This window comes from Chamaea fasciata, unplaced genomic scaffold (genome assembly GCF_029207755.1).
Source record: "Chamaea fasciata isolate MVZ Bird 193981 ecotype frontalis unplaced genomic scaffold, bChaFas1.0.hap1 SCAF_6, whole genome shotgun sequence".
NCBI lineage: Eukaryota > Metazoa > Chordata > Aves > Passeriformes > Sylviidae > Chamaea > Chamaea fasciata.
The window spans coordinates 72232403-72251048 of NW_027094091.1; positions in this window are offsets into that span (position 1 = coordinate 72232403).

Sequence of the window (18646 nt, forward strand, 5' to 3'; positions counted from 1 at the left end):
TCAAATCACACAAGGGATTGGCAGAGATGCTGAAGCCTTCTCTGCATTCCCAGTGTGTGAAAACAGAGCAGCACTTTTCGTTCACGACAGGATGTGCCTGGTCCATCATAGCACACCACGTTTTTCTTGTTATGTAGGCTCAATCTTAGGAAAATGCGGGTATCTTTTATAAATTACCAGAATTCCTTCCTCTTCTTCCTTGTAAGGAATACAAGCAGTATCTCCTATGCCTCATGCAGTTTGCATTAGAAATAGAACAAATTCCGGTGTCTGTTTTGTAATCCATCTGTTAAGATGTAGCTTTTAGCAGGGGGAAAATAATTTTAATTCTGTCTTACTGTAGCTTGCAATTTTTTAACGTTATAAATTATGTCCTGTAGTAAGCTGGAATACTGCAAAATTTATTTGCAAGTTTAGAGCTGGTCTCTCAAGGAGTACTGTCTGAGGTCTGTGTGAACCTGCATGAAGAGCACTGGTGGCTGAAGCTTCATGACTTGGTGACCCTCAGTATTTGTTAGGTTACCATGAGCCAGGAGCGGCTCCTTGGCAGGCAGGTGGGCTAGGAGAGGAGCTGGGGATGGGCAGTGCCACATGGGACCATTGGTGGGGCAGTGAGAGGGTCTTCTGGGAGGGGCAGCTCAGTCCCATCTCCTGGGACCCTCCCTGAGCACAGCCTTGGGCTGCCTGTCTCTCCTGCAGGATGAAGGAGCATGTTTGAAAAAGTCAACAGAAATGAAACCAGGGAACAGCATGGACAGCACAGGGCAAAAGGCATCTGCAGGAGAGAGGAGTAGCTGGATATGGAGCCCTCAGAAGGAATGAGGTGCCCTTCCCAGATTGAGCTGCACTGCCTTGAAACAAACTTCACAAACAGAAATTGCAATGTCATGAAAACAAACACCCAGACAATGTTCAGGAAGTCAAAAGGATAAGTCTTTTGCCTTGGAAAAGTAGCCAATGAAATCAAATATTGGGAAAAACACCTTGCAGAATATGGTTCAAAAATATCATTAGAAAGGAGCCATTATTTTGTAAGGGTGTAAATAAAACAGTTTCCAAGGAACAGTTTATTTGGTTCCTATTAAAATGTTCTGCAGCAGACTTGGGAACTGAGGAAATAATAGAAGTAGCAAACTGTTCTATGTTTGTGTCCAACACAGAGGTCATTCAGCAGTTAAGTCATGGACTGTTCTTCAGAGAAACTTTGAGTTAGTAAGACAATGCCAACAAGTGGTTTTGTTGCTGTTTTCGGTGTGCAGTGAAGTCACAGGGTTTTAGACTCCGTTTCCCCAAAGAAATGCATTCTTCCTAAATGGAAATGTGGAGTAACACCTAGGATGCTTATATCTGCATTTTCCTGTCCATCTGTTTGTGCTCTGCTCTGGTACTGGGAGAACAGCTCACGTCTGAAGGCTTATTCTCCAAGCAATTAATTATCTCCCATATTTGTGTAATTGTAGTGTCCTACTTGTTGTAATTGAGCTACATCTATTTGGCACTAGGCTGCTCCGTATACCTTTCACTCCCACGGGTGAGCTGTGTAACAAATTGGTGCAGCTCATTTGGAGGCAGGGAGAGAAATGTGCATGGCTAATGGGTTCCATGATGTATGGGCAGCCCGTGCTGGGCTGCCTCACTGAGCACCCTGGCTGCACAGAGCTCCTGATAAATGAGCAGCCCGGCCAAAGAATGAGGGCAGACAGGAGATGCTCACTAAGTACTAATAGGCTACACAAAGTATTACGCTCAGCAATGAGGGCTTTTTTCCATAATTCCAGACAGCAAACTGTGTTAGTCATGCTAATGGGATACAGTATTTGTGACTGCCTTGACATTGTCCATTTAAATGTTGGGGAAGCTGCTTCTTTCACATCTGCATGTCCAAATACATTGTGCTGGATTAGCTCTAGTCAATTTAGCACTGTGTTGTCAACTGTAGTTAAAACAAATGTCATGGGCTACTTCATCACTGAGTGTTTGTAAATGCCAACTTTCTTATACAAAAAACCTGGCATTTATAAACAGCTCTTCCATGAGGTTGACTTCAGTGGGGGACTGAGGGAAGAGTCACATCCTGGCAGCTGTTGCATTCTGGATCTGCTGAGGCACCTTCAGCATCCTCTGCTCGTTCAGTTCAAACAAACAAAGCAAGCCTCCTGCACCTGGATACAAGAAGCTGCCATTTGACTTGGTGGTGACAGATCCACAAGGCTGATGTCACTTGTTTATATGGCAAAAGGGAGATCGATAAACTCCCAGGGAATTCAGAGCTCACACACTGCATTTCCTAGGGAGGATTAGCTGAAAGGAAATGTCTGACAGCTCTGTGGCAGCTTTCACATTGCAAGCTGAAATATTCTTTCTTCCCCTTCACAGTCTGATGGAAATGAGAGACATTAAACTGCTCTTCACTTAAATCCTGGCCAGTCATTTAGCAAGAAGTGTTGTATCAAATCAGGAATTTTGTCTGCCTGGAATATCCTAGACCTTTAGCAATTACTTAGGAACACATCAGCCTCTCCTGCCAATCAAGTCTAATTATTAGTTCTACCATCTTTACCCCAAAAACTACCAATGCCTTTCTTAAGCTGGAACCTGCTAAGGGTTCACAAAGTAGATTGATATGAAAGGGCCAGAAACTTCCAGAAATATTTTGGTCCTCTTTGCAGATTGAATCTTCTTGATGAAGATTGTCCTTGTCAACTTCACTACATTGCTAGATATTCATTACGCAGTTTTTACTGCTCCAGTGCTTACATCTTCAGGACAATGTACTGAGAACTGAGGCTTTCCTAGAAGCCATGAGACAACAGAAATACTAAATTTAGCACGAAGTCTTCATTTTCTCTTTTCAAAATTCAAAGCATTGATGAAAATCTAGAATTGATAAGCTGCAGATGCAAAAAATGCTTTTGCTTATATTTTGTTATATCACATGGATGAGTTCAGGGTTTAAGATCTATTTCTAGGCCACAGCTGACTCTCTTCCACTTATGAAAGTATATTCCCAAGTTGCACAGTCAGTGGTCTTGATCTACCAACATGTGTTTTCCTACCAGTTGCTGGCTTGGAATACTGTGTGCTTTGGCAGAAATAGCAGCCCTCCAGTATTTGAAATGGAACAGTGAGCATGAAACTGGATGTAACTTCCTCCCACGATGGGAATGACCCTTCTTTCCTCCAGATGTGCTTTCACAAATATTGACTTGGAGTAAATGATTCCTTTTCACTCACAAATTCCACTTTCAGCTGAGTCTGTCCTAGTTGAAGTAACTGGAAGAAGCCCACATAGTAAGATGTAATCATTCTCTTTGTTTTGATGAAGATAATACCTCTTGCAAAGCCGTGGCACAAACACACCCAGCTTTGCTTTTAGGCAGGAGGATTTATTTTACTCATTTTGAACTGGAAGCTGGTAAGTGGCAGGCAGCCCTATCTTGTTCTACAAATCTCTGCTGATGCTGTTTTTAAAAACAGATGGAATAAAGGTCCCTTAGGAGATTCAGAGTAAGACAACAAATACTTCCTATCGCTTTGCCTTTTTTATTTAATAACTGCTGATTTTAAACTCTGTCACATTGTGCCTGTTTTGATGTGCAGGTTCCCACAGTTCCTTTACAGGTAAAGGGAGAGGCAACAGAATTCCCTCCCTGCAGGCTGGGTTCAGTCTTTCTTCTTCAGGCAAAGTGCTGCTGCTTTGTGCTTGGCTCACAGCAGGTCCCTGCATCTCCATCTGGCTGAAACAAAAGGGACCAGTGTAACCCAAAAGCAGGAAGGATAACAGGAAAATACTGTCCCACTATGAAAAGGACATGAACTACACCAAAAACTCTGAGGGTTCGGTTTGAGGGGGATTCCAGCCTGCCATATGCAGGAATCATTGAAGAATGTCAGTTTAAAAGTAATTTAATACAGGTATAAAGATAAACTTATTTCTGAAGAACACCCAGGCTTTCTTCTTTCTTTTTTTTTTCTTTCTTTTTTTTTTTTTTTTTTGTGTTAAGGACTTCCTTTATATTTTAGCATTGAATAAATCTTAAATTAATTCTATAATAGATGATGGAAAAGCACTTTAGAACATGAAAGAACATTACACATTCATTTGAAATTCTTCTTAGAAAATCAGTCGCGGCATAATTGATCAGAAATATTAGATTGTTTGTATTTTATCCAATTTTAGGGAAGTTTTCCATTAATGTGTTCTCTCTGTTTAACCTGGAGATACCATTAATCTGCCAAAAAAAATTTTTTTTCTGGAAATTAGCCTCTCACCACTTTTTTCTTCTCTCTCTCTCTCTCTCTTTCAAATGTTTATTTCATCTCCTGCTTTCTAAACATCCCCAGACTTTCAGCCTGCTAAGTTGGATGTCTTTGGGCAAACCATTTGGCCTCTTTTTCAGTGATCCCCATCTGCTGAGGGGGGACAGTGCTTCCCCATCTCCCTGGGGCTGCATTTAAATGGACTGATGTTCATAAAATCCTTTCAATGCCTCCTGCCCAAAATTCTCCAAGGAAAATCATAGCACAAAGAGCTGTGGATACTGACTACACTTTGAAGAAATTGCAGGCAGCCTCTTTTTGTCTTCCCTGTTTACTTTGTTTTTCTGAAATGTTGATGCGCTGAAAAGTCAAGCCAGGAAAAATAGGAAAGAAAAGCTTGTACTCCTATTTGACAGATTTTTTTTTGCTGTTGAATTAAAACTTCAAAGAAAATGAAAATAAAAACTTAGATGCTTTAGCTAGCTGACCTTTTATCTTTGACTGAGTTCTCAAAACCATTCCTGAAGTAGACATTTCATACATACTTGTGACACGAGCCAAGTGTCACATGAAAGGACAGGCTGTTCCCGTACCGTTGAGGTAGGAAGCCTTTACCTAAGTTAAAAGAAGCACCTGAACACCCTGTGGCCATGTTATTCTGTAATTATCCCTTCTAGACAAACCACCCCTTGCTTTGATAAATAAATAAAAGTACATGGGGCGTACAGGCTTCCCCAGAGGGGATCTAACAGAGAAAGGATTTAGAGATCACAAATGCTTGTGGCACTAGGAAATCCACTATTAAAAGATCCTCTGATACCAGAAGAATCTCCAACTACTGATATCAAAGCAAGTTTATGTTAATTAGTGGGGAGCTCTTGCAAAGATGGGTTGTGCACTTCTGAACTGCTTCTGACTGACAGGTTCCCGTTTATACAGGGGTATGGAAGACAGAAAACCAGACTGCCCTTGCAGATGACAAGCAAGTCACTTCTGAATTCCAAACCTTTTACTTTGGTTTCTGAGCTTGAACTCCTTGGACCTGGTGCTAATTTTCATCCCCAGTTTCTGTGCTTTGCCTTCCCTGTTTTCAGTCAGTGCCACGTCTGTCACCACACTTTCTCTGATGCGCTCAGGTGTGGAACACCTGTTCTGTGTACCAGCTGCTTACCTTTAATTTCTAGTTCCTCTTGAACACACTTCTACAATAAACTCTCCAACAGTGATGCACAGAATGAGTCTGTAATGTGCATAAATACGTGTCTCTGTGAGTGAATGGTTTTTCGCCCACAGCAATTCTAGTAATTAAGTTGCCTCTTTAGCTATTTTTTTTGCTTTACACAAGGTCAGGTTTTGCTACCCTTGTTTGCGCACCCCCCCGTAACATTATTAATAATGACTTTAATGTACAATTTTAAAAATCTGCTTCTCTGCACCTTGCTGTTCAACATGTTATTATCTGCATTTTTCCAAAACCGCTCTCCATTTGTAGAGCTCAAATCACACGATGTATACAGGAATTCAAAGGAACAAGTTAAAGGTAATTTCTCTTCTTCAGGCTCTCTGGAATGAAAGACGCTGTTGCTGTTTCATGCTGTGGGCTGTAGCTGCCGTGATCACTTGGAACGTGTGGTACTTTCCCAGAAAAAAGAAAAAAAATAATTAAGCAAAAGGCTTTTAGTGCTGTGTTCTGCAATGCTGTCTGTGGATCTGGGAAGGTGTGGTGAGACACATCGTGTAGGATTCCTAATGCAGTGGAGCCAAGAGATTGAATTTTTCTTGCTGTTACTGTTGTATGAATAGCAATAATTACCCATTTTTCCTTTCATTAACTTTGTGATTTTGATAGATACGCTCCTTTTAGAAAGGCACACACTAAATCTCTGAGTTCTGTCTTCTAAAAAAATCATCCTCTCCGGGAAAAACTCTTCCAGAGGCCAAGGAAATACTTCAGCTGACAGTAACTCTTTTTTGAGTTGGTTTCCTTGTGTTCTTTTCTGAAGAGACTGGTCTCTAATGAGCAGATCTGATTTGAAGCTGCTTCAGGCTTGCACTGGGAAGAGAGACATTTCTGAGCTCTGGGTCAAAGACTGAGGGAATTTCCTTTTGTCTACACAGAGTCTCGTGTGTGATGATTTCCTTGCGCCCTTTTGGAAGCCTGTTACAAGCTCACACAGAATGTCTAAAATAAGGCCTGCAGGAATGGACTTGATAAGGATTGAGAAGCTGGATTCCTTTTTGCCAGTCTTGCATCTGAAAATACTTTTTCTTGTTATTTCTTTTCTGTGAAGCAGAGATTTTGAAGTGGTGACAGTCTGGGGTTTTATGTGAGCTTTACCATGGAGCTTACCTTTTCCTGCAGCTGGCTCTCAGCCATGCATCCTCTGGAGCATGGGGATGAGGCGCTAACAAGCAATTGGGCACTCCAAGTGTCCTCACTGATATAATTTATTTCAACACCAAAATATCAAACCGCTTCAATGAGATGATCGTTGAATAGGCTGAGGACTTTGAAACACGGGAAGGCTGAAGAAATAGCTAGTTGAATGCTGACTGAAATGGTTATTTAATTTCGGTGAAATAAAAGATTTCAAAACCCAGGTGAGGTCTTACTAGCATAGATTTTAGTATGGCGAGCTCTTTAAAATAACGTGGTGGCTTTTCAGCAGCCCCCAGCCCTTCTGTGCTTCCTCTGGGTTCCCACATCACGTGTCCCATGTCAGAGTGTGGCATTAAATTGCTGAGCACTTGAGTGGAAACGCTGCTGCTCACTTTCATTTTAGGATGAACCCAAATTTTATTGGTGCTTCTCTCATCCTTAGTTCATTCGTTAAAGTGAGCAATGTAAAGCTGTCCTTCATCACTGATGTGAGCTTTCCACTTTGTGTGAACTGATTTTGGTGAACTCTACTGTCTAGATTTTGTACAACCCCAGCAAAAGATTCATGTGGGCAAAAATAGTTCATTTTACTTTACTGACAAACAATACCTTTGAAAATAAAAGTGGTATCTAGGCTGCTAAGCTTTTTCTTTTTTCTCTCTATTCTTTCCTTTTTTTTTTCTGTATATTTTTCCTCTTTCTTTCCCCAGAAGAGACGTAGTGAGCTTTTAAAAAGTACATCTGTGAGCACAGTAAGTTGTACACTTTTGTTTTATGTTTGCAAAGGAAAAAGTTTATCAGGAGGAAAAAGTTTGTTTTGTTGATCTTTATAGATTTCTTCTGTGGAGAAAGGCTGCCAAAATGTCAGTCAAAGCTTAAGGCAAAGCCCACAGCCATCCTGATGTATTAAAACAGGAAGGAAAAAAAGAGGGTGATGAAAACCCTGATCCACTGAATTACTAGAAAGACTTTTTTTTTTTTTTTCATATTGTTGTGGTGGATCTGGCCTAAGATTCTCACTCAGGATGTCAGTGCTGAGTGAGGGGCATTTGTGAATGATGCCTGTTCCGAGGTTCATTTGGGATGTTCACCACTGCTCACGGTGCTCACGTGGCTCCATGCAAGGGCATGGAAAGGAGCCCCAGTTCCCGTGGCCATGGACACTCCTGAGCTCCCTCAGTTGTGGAGCTCCAGTGTCCCTGTCAAGCGTTGCCCCTCGTGGGGCTGATGTTTGAGAAGTCTGCGGTGCTCCCTCCCTCCTAAGGGTGGGATGTCACAGTGGTACAGTTCATTTTTCTTGGTGGCATGACTGCACCTACATTCCTTTTGGAATGACAAGTTGGGATGTGTCATTTATCTCAGGCCCTGTACCAAACCTGCGGGCCTCCTCCGGCCCTAGAATTTATGGCGAGTTGTAGGGGAAGAAAGAGCGTGTGATGGATGTGCTTGCTCACTCCGCTGCTCTCGCAGCTTCTTTTCTTTTTTTCTTTTTTTTGTGGCACTTGGTTCACCAAGCCCTCGTTATCTTGTGTTGCTGAGACACGCAGCCAGTCCCTTGTTCCAGATAACTTAGGCTGCCTCAGACAGCTCGGAGGGAGCAGGGAGTGGAGGCCGTGGCTTTTGGAGCATAATTACAAGTTCATGTCCAATTCACTTTGTCACAGTGTCCACCAGAAGGAGCACCCTGGCTTCACTGCCGTGTGCCTGTGATCTGTTGATTGCTATCTTCCCCCTCGAGTCAGAAACAGAATCCCCTGATGTTTAGCTTGAGTTGAAGGGGGTGTGAAAAATTGATGGCACCAGCAAAATCAAGGCTGTAGTAAAAATCGCTGGTTCTCAGTAAGCATTTGCTAGTGTTTGCTTCTCACAAATCAAAAACTTCCCCAGATAATGAGAACTGAATTTTATACCCCATGTATTTTTCCACGGCACGTGCTAATTGTTTTCTTATCAACTCTGCAAATAATTTGCATGCCAGTAACCTCTGAATATTTGTGTCAACTAATAGCAGACCATCGTGAGTTTATCTCCCTAGACTGGTAAACAAAGGCAAAAAGAGTCATTTTCTTACTATTTATACCAGCTTTTAAGTGGAAGAGGTTAACTTCTGATTTAGAATTGATTTCAAGCTTCAAGGGAGACCAGGTTACACGCGTGTTAAGGCAGACATTTATCTGATAAAACCTGAAGAAGGATGTGCACAGCTAGGTCCCTAATTACCCAGCTGATTGCCCTGGCAATTAGGAGTCCCAAGCCTGGATGGCCATTCTGTCTCTGGCCTGTCTGGGCTCCTCATGTTCCTTGCTTGCCTGCTCTTTCCTACTGCAGTACAGGCAGAGCCAGAAGTCTTTGCTCTTGCCTCTTTTCTCAGAGCCCTCCTTCACAGGAGGGTGCACTCACTGACATCCAGCAGCTGTCTTCCTGCTGATATATTCACCTTATTTTAAAATTCATTTCAATTACTGGCATAAAACATCTATTTCCTCCAAATTCTTGGAAATTCCTGTTGGTTAACAAAGAAATGCCTCTCTGTTTCTAAATCCTTCTCTTTTTTTCTCCTTCCCCCCCCCCAAAAAAAAAAAAAGTGATGTGTCTGTTTAATTGCATTAAATTACTTGAGATGGAAGAGCTTACTTAATTTAGTAAATTACTCTGTGGATCATAATAAGGAGGATTGACCTGTTCTACTCATGCTCTTTCTGATGGCATCAGCAATAAAAAGCACAGAGGGCCTATTTTAATCATTAAAATTGCAAAGGCATGTCAGAATGCTCAAGTAAAACAGGTCTTCTGAGTAGATGGCATTTTTATGTAAGTGCTTTCAAAGGGAAAATGCTTCTTACGGTTGTATCGTTACAACAACAAAACATGAGGAATGCAACAAGAAAGTTTTCAATCTTAATTATAAATCAGTTCAGTTACAGGTACAATGTAACTTGTATTCTAATTTTCTTCCTATAAAATTAAATTATCTTTGTTGATAAAAAAGTATAGTACACATCTGTCTAGTAGATGAATTCAGAGCAGTAAGAACTGCAGATTCTGATTCCTCTCCTTAGTTTTTTTTTTTTTTTGTATTTTTAGCTGCACATATCTGAGCAGTGAACTACCATAGAATTTTTATGATTCTAATTCAGTTTCTCAGGCATTAACTTAGTTCCTTCAAAAATGGACTACCTCACCTTGCCATCTGGGTTGTGGGCCAATTAATTATTTACCAAGTAGAATTAGTGACTTGTACATATTTGTGTAGAGGTGTAAGACATTTTGCAGGCCCAGTTCAGTGACTGCAATCCCAGGGCTCAGGTCCTCTCCCTTCCAGAGCAGTGGGGAACACACCTGCAGCCACAGCTCTTCAAGCAGGCTGATGCCTGGGCTACAAGGCCTTGGCCAGGAAGCAGAAAGAAACCAAAAATTAAGTAAGTGAGAAAGAAAAATCTGTCAAAAACATCCAGTCGAGAGAATAGCTGAAAAAAGCATAGCTGCAAATTCCAGAGGAGAGCAGAGGCAGGTCTGCCTGGGAATACCCTCTCTAATGAGGAGCTCATTGTGAATTTAGTGTGTGCCTGCAGTGCAATATTTGAAGTGGATCTCTGTAGTTCATACATGCATTTATGATACTGGAAGTAGTGACAGAGTGGGTGTAGGAGCCTGGGAATATATCTGCCTGGATCTCTGGCACATACTGAACATCTGGACTAACAGGCATCTCCTTTACGGGTTGCAGAGCTAAAGCACTCTAACATTACCCAGTCAGTGAGAGAGACTTCAGCATCGTGGTCTAAACCAGTGTTCCAGAGCAAATAACCAAGTAAGCCAAGTTTAAACTCTGAGGTGGTATTTATTGCTGTCTCTAGACAATTCACAGTGCTCAAAGCAGCAGGATGGTAATACAATGGCTGCCCTACATGTAATTAGTTGGGTGAACAAACAGCTGAAATTAGCAGAAAAATCTATTTATGGAGGAAGTTCTTTGTGAGTTCCAGTAACCCGTGTTTGGTCACAGAACAATGTAATTAGGGTTCCACAGGAAAGCTGGGCTCTTTTGTTCCGGCAGAGCTCTGGAATGTGCTTGACAACATCCATGTGCCAACAGAAGTACCACGCTTGCACTTGCTCCGGGATTTTAGAACACCAGTTAATGCAGGTACTGTGAATGAAATGTGCTGGAGAAGGTAACTCGTGAGGAAAGGTCTGACTGCGTGTACAGGTGGGGCCTGCAGTGTCCTCAGGGCTGGGCAGCGTCTGCCACCGTCCTGTCCCACATAATTATCTTCTGAAGCCTTGGGAAGGGGAAAGGACACTGCTCATGGATCCTGAGCTGAAGTCACGTTATGGCAGAGCGTGCATAAGGTGTTGCAAGAGTGAGTTTTAGACACAGGAGAGAAGAACAGTGCTGAGAAAGACGTTACCAAGCAAAAAGGCTGGTGAGCCATCTCTGCGAGGACCTGGATCCCTGTGACTTTGTGTTGCTTAAAGCAGACAGCAGGCTGAGGAGGTCACATTACAGGGCTGTGATGTTTTATTTAGATGGGTTTCCAGAGAGGACAGAAGCTGTAATAATAGCTCTGGGTAGCTGTGGATAGAAAAATAACTGGGATTTTAACCCGCCTCCGGTGGCTGAGTCTGTTCACTGGCACCTCTTGAGCACAGCGCCCAGGCACTGTCACTGTTGGAGAGTGTTGTGTTTCAGCAAACACAAAGAGAGCAATTTGTACTGTTTCTGTGGGTGCTGTCCACAGGGGACACTTCAGATGAAGGCTGGGGCACTGCTCATGTGTAGCATTTGTAAAACTCTGTGACGCAACGATGTGTTTCGCTGGGATTCCAAAACCTGGCTCTCAAATCTGGTCAGCAGAATCACCTGAACAAAACCATCTGTGTCTGGGTATAGCTGAGTTCTATCACGGCTTATGCAAAGTAGCAATGCCAGAGTAGGAAGCTGTGGCTATACTTAATATTGAGTATTGCCAGGGAGCTTTTTGGAGATTTTTTTTTTTTTTCCGTAACTTTGTTTTCAGATGTCAGTCCCTGGAACATCTGTGCTTTTGTGATGAAATTCTCTTACCTTGATTCGTGATACAAACTCATCTCTCATGCATCTCCATGACCCAGTTATTTGCACAGCACCAAAGAGAATTTTGCATATTAACGAAATCAATTGCTTTCCAAGGTTTAGGGAACTGTAATTATTTTCAGTTAAAACTTTTTTGGCGTTGTAACTAAAAAAAGATGTAAAAGCCTTTTTTTTGTAGTTGGCAGTAATTCTTAGAAAGAATTAATCTTTGCTGTATTATTTCAACAGTTTCTTCAGTTTGTTTTTTGGTAAGTTCTGTTACTGTTTTCAGAACATGGATACCAAACTGCAGGCACAAAGCCAGGAGAGTGGAGCAGGGGGAGGGTGAGCAGTGGATAAATAGGCAACTATAGGAATAGTTTCTTCTAATCTCACCCACTGTGCACCCTGCATTAACATACAAGAGGAGTATGTAATCTAAGCAGTGTATTCACTGTGCAGTGTCTCAGAAATTTTTTTCCATGCAGAAATGTGGGATTCAGGTATTCCGGAGGGCTTTCACCAGGTTTCTGCAGGACTTTGGTGGTGCCACCATTCAGAATTTGTTTCTCTCCTGTAGCAGAATGCTCTAATGGGGCCTCCAATAAAGCATCTCCTCAGGTGCCTTTTCCCAGTGCCTACGAGAGGCTTCTAAAGTCTATTATGGTTGCTTTGACATTGATCCATACCATGAGGTGGGGAATGACGCGATCAGCTCAGCTGTTCTGCTGCCCCAAAGGTGTCAGGAGGGCATCCCTTCCTGCTACCTTCAGTTTGCACTAGTAATTAGAAATGCTGTGGTCCTAAAAAGCTCTGGAAATATAATTAAAATCAAACATCATATTTCCTGGGGCAGAAATTGGCAGTGGTACTTTCCGTTCCCTAGGAAATGTCCAAAGCGATGAAAACGAGCCCTTGTTCGTGGACAGATGGGAAGCTTCCTGTGTAGGACAGAGGAGCGTGCATGGCTGTTTCTGCCTCCATCTTACCAAGAGGCACCCAAAGGGAAGCACTGTTCCAGTGAAGGGGATGTTCAGTCAGCTTTTATCTTCTGTGTGGAAGATGCAGTTTGTCTGTCTGAGGGGTAATTGGACACCAGACAACAAAGTCAGCTAATTTAATAAAAAGGCTGAGGAATAAAATTTTAGTCTACCACTGTGGCTAATTCTGTTCTGTTAGCAATGAAAATAATAATAACTTTCCTGTGACGTGGCCATTTTAGCATCTATGTTGCAAATAACTGGCACAGCGACTTGATAGAAAAAGACATGAAGATCCTTCCTATGTTGTAACCATTTTGATCAGGACATAAAAATGACCAAGTTGTGGAAGTGGTAATATGTGGGTCATTGAATCAATCCGACACCAATTTATGACTGTGCAGGGAAATGAAAATGGAAAACAAATGGTCTTAAAGTCATGTTACAGGAGATACCCATCACTCACTCTGAGCTTTTCATTTTTAGGGATATGAATACCATAAGCACCGAACATGACTCTCAGTTCCTAAATCAGTTTTGAAACAAAAATTTTTTGAAGTCTGCAGGGAATCTTTACAGAACTGCTGTATAAACCAGTAATACAGCTGTGCAGAAAGCAGAAGGAGATTAAATGTTGTATCTATAACCTTAGACTTGGTTGAGTTTTAGGAAGGATGTCATCGTTCTCACGGGCTGCCAAAGGCAGAAACACTGTGATCTCTCCCTCGTTTGTTCTTAAAATTTGTAAAATTAAGTGCCACTAAACTTCGTCAAGGAGCTGAAGTGCCAATCTGCCAAAATAATGGAACCTGCTTCTGAGAATCAGCAATGAGTATTTTATGACTCCGTATGCGTGGTGGATTGCAGTTGCAATATCCCTCTGAGTTGCAGAGGAGTTCAAGCTGAGAGAAGCTCCATGAATTCTGCTTATTTCCTCTCTAGTTGTTAAAGGAAAGCACATGTCAAATCAGGCACTGATAGGATAATGTGTTGCCAGCAGCAAGATATTTTGAGTTAACATTTACTTATATACAGTATAGAAATGTCAGGCACAAAGCATGTGCCTGGTTCCCTTATTAATTTGGGGTTTTATTGTTTATTGAGATATTGCTGCACAGTCCCTGTGCATGGTGCTCCAGCTGGAAAGGTAAAGCCAAAGCTTAGTGCTGTTTCTTTGTGCTGGCTTCAGTTTGTCCATCTGCTCGGTGCCCTGCCCGCTGCTCTGTGTGACCAGATCACCCTGGACTGGGACTGCAGCTGGAGCCACTGGGCCAGTTCCGTGGAGTGGTGTTGGCACTTTTAGGAGCTTTGCTCTGAACTGTCACTGAACCAAGTGCTGACCAGCACTCAGCATCTCTGTGCCACTGCAGGGTTTGTCTTCTTCAAGTGTCCTCAGAACACTCAAGCATGAAGAGTTCTGCTGAACTGGGGGCCTTCTTTCTGCCTACCTAGGATTTCCTGGGGAATGTGTAGGATTTTTTCCTTGTGTCTTATCTCACTTGTTGAGTTAATGCCTTTAGCTCAAGCTGCCTACATTTCTGTTTTGGGCTGTGGCAGAGGCAATTGCTGATCATGAACAGGGCAGATGTGGTAACACAGATGTTTCACTGTCTGTGTCCAGGGGGAAAATTCTGCTTTCTCATTTGTTTCTATATCAACAAATAAAGCTGTTCTCCAAAACATTAGGCATGTCCAGAAGAGCGGTATCTGATGGTGTTATGCAAGAGCAGCATACCAGTACATGACTCGGGGCTTCTCAGAGCTCGGCTGAAGGGCACTGAGAGTGCAGGGAGTTCTTTTTCATCCTGTTGTACTTCCTTAGCATAAACAGAGTCCAGCTATTGCTCCCAGTCTGTCACTGAATTGCATGTAGAGTCCTCTGGCAGCTTTGTCCATGGGACAAGAGGGATCTGCTGCCCTGAGCACAACTTGCTGTTAGGTCAGCGGTGCTTTGGTAAGTCTCCATCCTGCGCAGAATTCATGTGGGGCTGGTAGGTTCAGTGAAATCTAGCCCTGCCTCCTGTGGGATATTCTGAAGTTTGCTAAAGATGCCTGTTTTTAAACCTCCACTGAGAAAGCATTGGTTTTACTTCTGTTGCTGGCAGACATTTTTGAAGATTGGAATAGATTTTAAGTAACCCATTAGATAAAGCCCTTCCTTCCCTGTCACACACAGACACGTCTTTGCCCTGGTAGAGCGTTTGGAAGGGAGCTGGAGCCAGGGAGCTGTGCCAGGATGATGGGAATGGAGCTGATGAGAGATCCCTAGCAAGACTCAGATGAGGAGGGAGAAATGCAGCCTGGGTGGCCCTGGTGTGCCAGAGACACTGAGGAAGGGGGTGCTGGGGAAATTACGATAGAGGTCTGACAGCACAGCAGTCTGTTGAGAGCTGTAGCCCCCCTGCTTGCTGTTCCAAAGGCCAAAAGGACCTTTTCAGGGGGAACTGGTGAAGGAAGGGTGGGAGGGCTGTTCTGGCTGGGAGTGACATCACCTGGCTCAAGCATGTACCACACACACTGCCAAGGAAGCTGCTCCTTCCTACTGGTTGTCTGCTCTTCAGGGGTCACCGAGCCTGCAGTTGTAGGGAGTTAATCAGCTGTACTACCTGCAGGGCCTCAGGCTCAGAGATGGTAATTTCATTCCTGGGACCTCCCACACAGTGAGTTTGGATGCTTGGGACTCTGCTCACAGGAGCAGGAGTAGCCATGGTCGTGCACTCTGTGGCTGGGTGTTCAGGGCTCTCTTTGCTGCAGAGAGCAAGACGTTTTGTAGCATGAGGTTGGAAACTTTAGTACTTCCTTTCATCTCCTGCTGCTTTGAGGTTTCCATTTACAAACTTGGAGCCTTGTTCTTGGTTTGCAAAGGTGATGTCTAATCCAGATGCAGAATGGAAGCAGCTCGTAGTGTAATGCCCAGTTATTTTAGTTTTTTGCCACGTCTGAATTCTCCTGATTTTGTGACTGTAACTGGCATTACCTGTAAATTACAAATGTTTGAGTAACTCATCAAAAGGGAGTATAAATTATACGTATTTACAGTCAGAAAGAATGAGGTAAAATGTCCTCTTTTCCCCATTTCTCCTTCAAACTCCAATTCCTCCCTTTCCAGGCTCTGCTGCCCTGTCCTTGTGTGTGTGTGATCCCCTTTCTGCACCTCTGTTCCCAGCTCTTCTTAGGTGTGGGTTACAAGAAGTGATTCTCGAGCCGTGGTTTAGGAAGGCTGATGGTCTGTGTGTGAAAGTGTCACCCAGCTCACAGTGTGCGAGTCTGCAACCGCTCTGTCCTAAAAGCAGGTGTGTTACTCTTTTAAAGCCGAGTCCAGCAGAAGCAGGCAGTGGGTTATTTTACAGTCCAAATGTGATGCCTGGAGAATGGGGCCCTCCTGGATAACTCTCAGGTACCTCAGATCTGAATCACTGATGCCTTCCAATACTCAAATCATCACTTAGCATGTCTCGAGGGGAGGCAGGTGGGGTTTTTACTGCTCTCTGAGGATTTTGCCAGAAATACTCTCTTCCTGAAGCAGTACCTAAAGGAACAATGTTAGCATGCCATGGAAATGACTTTACTGTGATACATCGAAGAATAATGTGCTCAAGTTATGTGCATGCAAGCTATTAGTGCTTCCTCCCCTTCCCACAGCAAGCTGTTTATCTTTCAAAAGGCTGGAAACTCCTCATTTTGCTTTCCAGAGATTTCCTTACGGAACAAACAGTATAAATAACACCTGCAACATGAAGCTTCGGGGGGAAAAAAGAGTAGCTTTAGGCCATGATGCCTGTATTTATGTATTATTATTATGTTTGCACTCAATCCCAAGAAGCAGAGAAGGCAGGGAAAGAGTGTATTAGGACCACCATGCATTGTTTATTCACAGGAGGAAGAAGCAGCTGCTGCTGAGATTTCTGAACCCTTGCTCTCTTCCTAACTGGAAGCTCAGCTAAGATTACCTGTGGCTTGGTATTCTTACAAGGAATTAAATACAGGGCTTTGGAGTATCTTTCTTGCTGTTATTTATAGTGAAGTTACACATACAGCCCCAGTTGAAACTGGGGACCATTTTTACTGAGCACTGCACAGATCTGTCAACACAACGCTGTGTCTCAAAATAAAAGTGGGAAGCAGCTCTACAGGTGGTTTTTATAATTGCCCCAAAAGCCACTGCTGAAAGCCACAAATAGATCCTGCCTCATCCCTCTCAGCCGAATGCTCTCCCCACTAGAACAGGATGTATTTTGGGCATATTTTAACGTTCTAGCACAGTGATGCCAAACCCTGTGATTAGAACTCACATTTTATGTAATTTGTGATTGCTGCAGTATTTGACATTTTTCTTCAAGTGTCAGTTTCTGTACTCAAGCAGCTGAAAAAGGAGCCTCAATGTTCTTTAAAAATAAAAGTTTTAAGCCTTTTGTGGTTGCTTGAAAACAGGACTCTTTTATCAGTTGGTTTTTCAGGAGCAAAATGTTTGTATTCCTTCTTTTCGGATTTAAATATTTTTTAAATCTGTAAATAGTAATCACTAAACTAGTTATTGCTCAAATTTTTCAACTAATTCATGCCTGTGTGGTCATTTGCCATGGCTGCACTACTGAAAAAAACCCAACCCTGTAGGGAAAGCAAGTCCATATTTTTGGCGTAACTGTTGGATGAGCCTCTATTAAAAGGTAGGACTGCTGAGGCACATTTAGTTTGCCTCCCCGTTGCAGTGAGACATTTCTGATGGTCCATCACAACCACCATACCATCTGCTTTTTCCAGGCTATTTATTCCATCCTTGTCTAACCTCTTTCTGCTTTAAAAGCAAGCACATTTTCTCGAGCCTGTTACCACTTGCTAAATTATTTTTTAAGCATGTTCTAGAAAAATTAATCCAGCCTCCATCTTGTCAAATATTCTGTTGCTGGACCAGCTATGGCCTCTGAGGGAAGAAAAATCCTGGTATGAATTAGGGATACAGCATGATGTATCCATCCTGGAAGAGTGTTTCTTGCACTTTCATCAGTCGGTCATCAATTTGTAAAGGCCGCTTAAGCTTCTTCCCAGTTTTGAGTGTGTGAGTTACCATCATGCTCTACTTGGCGATATCCACAAGTGAAAATGAGGTTAATCCTTGACTACGTTCTTGAATCAGCACTTGAAGAATGAGGTTCCCCTCCTTCATCCTATCCTATCCTGTAGTATTTTATGGTTGTGTTATTAGGAAAGTTTTTAATTGTTTTCAGAAAGATTTCATAGCTGTAAAAACAGCCATCTTTTCAAACCTCATTGAGCCCTTGCCTTCGGTGATTGTGGTGATGGGTTCATTATTGCAGCACTTTGTATCAGTTTTACATTTCTGGCTTTCAAACATCTTCCTTGATCTTGTGTTTTAAGAAGGCCTATAAAAATGCAGGGCTTATCTGCACAGTGCTTTGTACTTTGTAGCCTGGTATCACAGCTTCCCTAAGATGTATCCTCTTTAATCAGGGCAGCGCTGATCTCCTGGTCCTGCTTCTCATTACTGTTGTGGGTGTGCATTATAGTGAGCAGTGCACAAGCAGAACACAGAGACCAGCCCCAGAACTTGTTAATCGTCCTTCATATGGAAATGTCCTCGTTCCTTTAATCATTTAAATTGATCCTTTTAGAGTCTGCTATCCTGTCCCCCCAAAAACTTTCTGCGTGTCTGTTACCAGTGACTAGAAATGAACAAAATGTTTGGGGGAAGTGCACTGCGGATTTGCATAACAAAACTGCAGAACTGTGTTCCTACCCCATTTCTTCACCATTCTCAGAGGGTTTGAAAAGGATTTAGAGTCCTGCAACACTGACGTGCTACTAGCAACCTCACTGTGAGAAATTGCTTTTAGAAGTTTTGTGGCACAGACACGGTAGGTTTTCATGGCACTGTCCCCTAGTGGCATTCTCTTCTCTTTCTTGGGTAATTAACTCATTTAAATGCACAGAAAGTGCAAAGTTTGAAGTTAT